At 35.4% G+C, this 3,039-nt stretch overlaps 1 pseudogene; it reads left to right on the top strand.

Moving 5' to 3' along the window:
- The first annotated feature begins 662 nt into the window (after window positions 1–662).
- LOC113311656 lies at window positions 663–1,522 on the top strand (annotated as a pseudogene).
- Window positions 1,523–3,039: the final 1,517 nt, after the last annotated feature.

Genomic DNA, 3,039 nt, shown 5'->3' with positions numbered 1-3,039 from the left:
CTAAGCTTAAAATTTATTTCCAGATTCAAAACCTATTATCTAGTCCAAATTCGTGATTGCGATTTATTGATTGACTACAAGTAGCAGCGTAAACGTGTAATATAATTCGTGATTCTCTTCTCTCATATTTGAGACCTATATTCTCTGTTTTTAAATGAAATTTCCACGTTTTGCTTTGAAGAATTGACCACTCGTGGGAAGGAAGAAAATTGAAGCAAATGCTTAATGCATGAGGAAATAATGTGCGGTCGGCCTAATAAAAACAAAACACCACATGGAGCTGGTTGATTATCAGCCCTAAAGTAGTATCAATGCCATTCAACATATTTAGCTAATTTTGGATTCGCAAACCATCTCTATAATCCTAGTACTAGTTTGAATGATGGTTCTTGGTCGTTTCCATCTTGACTTATTTCTAATTAGTAATGACGCAGTCGAGATGCAAATCAGCATTGACATCATTCCTCCCTAAAAAACTACGTCACTGCGAAAGTAATATATTCATTCTAGTTTAAAAATATGTCAAATTGAATGTAACTCTTTTCGAGAACCGAGGCAATATCTACGGGCACTCCCCCTATAAATATGTTCACTCCCTCTCCGCAATCATATCTCACTCTTAAGATTCTCTCCCCAAAACTCTGTACTTTTCTTTTGTCAGAATGGGTTCATCAACTGATACCTCCATTGCCACCAACATCCATACTCAATCACCAGCTCCATCTCTTCCTCAAGTAGTAATAACTCCCTGTGTTGCTTGTAAAATCCTTCGTCGACGATGTGGTGAAAAATGTGTACTAGCTCCTTATTTCCACCAACTGAACCCTTAAAGTTTACTACTGCTCATAGGGTTTTTGGTGCTAGCAATATCACCAAAATGCTACAGGTAATTATCTAAAATCAAAACTTTAGTTCGTAGCTTTAGTTTTGTTTCTGATGTATAAGCTTTTTCCTAAATTTTATTTATTAGGAGTTTTCCGAGTCCCAAAGAGTTGATGCAGTCAGTAGTATGGTTTACGAAGCGAATTGGAGAATAAGAAATCCAGTTTATGGTTGTGCCGGAACAATTTATCAACTACAAAAACAAGTTGGTGATCTTCAAGCTCAATTAGCAAAATGTCAAGCAGAGATTATTAGCATGCAGTGTCAACAAGCTCACTTTGTGGGCCCACTTTGCATGGAAATGAAACAACATTCTCAATATCAGCAGCAACAACAACAGCCCACAACTACTGCCATGTCGCTAACTTCATCTTTGTCGTCTTTGCAATTGCAACAGGATATTGATGATTTTATGATGAGTAGTGCCATTACTAAATATCAGCGACAACAACAACCCACAACTAATACCATATTCCCTACTTCATCGTCATTATCATCTTTGGAACAAGAATATATTGATGATTTTATGAGTAATAACATTATTTCTCAATTTTCGTCTCTAGATAACAAGTTCGATGGGCTAACCTTCGGCCACGCGAATATGGGTTTGGAATGGAACCATCCTTATGGACATTATTAATTTGAATACTATAGAGAAGAATAATGATGTGCCCTCTTAACTCGGGTGCAGGAAATAAAAAGATATCCCCTTGTAAATGTTAGTGCATGCATTAATAAATCATCTCATTTCGTAAGAACAAAATAAAGACAACAAAAATGGTGTCGTTAGACCAACCGAGCTATCCCTGTGAAAGCAGCTACTGAGAGGAAAACCAATGGGCTGAATAAAAGCCCCCTATCTTTTTTTTTTTGGACAATCAACTTATCGCAATTTATTCAAATCAAAATCGTGATTACACATTTGCTTACATGAATGACAAAAACATCAAAATATAAAATAATCAAAACCCTAATGCAGATAAGAACATCAATTACAAATAGATCGCGAAGATAAAGAGTAATAAACAACAAAGATATCCAAAATAATTTTATGTATAAGGGAGAGATGATGGTAAATCCGGAATTAAAATCCGATCATTTAATCTGATTGTATTCTTCTTCTTCAATAAGAGATGCTCCTAATACAAAGGAGTACTTTGCCCGTAAATTTGCCGATCCACATGAACACGGATGCCGATACAAAGCGACGTCGTGATGAATTGTTGATGCTTTTGAATCAAGAATAGCAAGCCACGAACTGGCCATTAAAACTTGAAAAACTCGTCCCACAACGACGAACAAAAATCGTCCCAAAACGACGAAGAAATATGTTAAAGACACCAAAAACGATGTAAAAACATCTTATTCAATTACCTACTATCAAAAACTTTAAAAGAAAACGAATTCTTGCTCAGATCTGGTCCAAAAGGACCAAATCTGAACAAGACGGCTATAGATTTTTTTTTTTGAGAAAGGGAAGAGGATGTGGAAGAGAGAAGGAAGAGGCTAACTAATAGAAACTATTAGTAAACCATTTGGATTAGGAATGCACTGAGTGGGTTCCACTTTCTATTTCACTCGGTAGAAAATTCCGTTAGAGTTTTTAGTTGTCAAGTTTATTTTAGTTACTCTATATTTCTGTGATTTCCAGTTATCCATTTTATCTCTGTAATTTCTATTGTTATTACTATCTGTGTAATGGTTCCTGTAAATTTTTTATATTTTTGTGGTAAGGTGTTTTCACATTATATTTTCTTATTAAAAAAAAAAATCTCATACAGACCCCTAGTCAAAGCTTAGACATATCCTCTCTCACCAAAACATTTGCTCTGACCAAAACTTTGAAACCCTAGCCGTTTTGAGTTTTTCCATCCCAGATATGCTTCAAAGGAGCCGAACCCATATTTTCCCCAAGTACTTCTTAGTCTTCTAATGATGTCTAATTTTTAATTTGATCTTTGGTATGAGCTTAACCGTGGTGTAGAAAAATTTGTACCGAAACATTTGATTTTTAACCGTGGGTTTAACTTGATATTTAACTCGATCTTCTCACCAAAACATTTGCTCTTACCATTTTTAATGCTAGTTGCGCGGGCACCTACACTAACCATTTTTTAACAGATTTTTCCTTTTTGAACAGATGTAGTCGGAGCTTAA

This window comes from Papaver somniferum, chromosome 9 (genome assembly GCF_003573695.1).
Source record: "Papaver somniferum cultivar HN1 chromosome 9, ASM357369v1, whole genome shotgun sequence".
NCBI lineage: Eukaryota > Viridiplantae > Streptophyta > Magnoliopsida > Ranunculales > Papaveraceae > Papaver > Papaver somniferum.
Note: the sequence above shows the minus strand (reverse complement) of the source record. Positions and strands in the feature narration are given on the sequence as shown.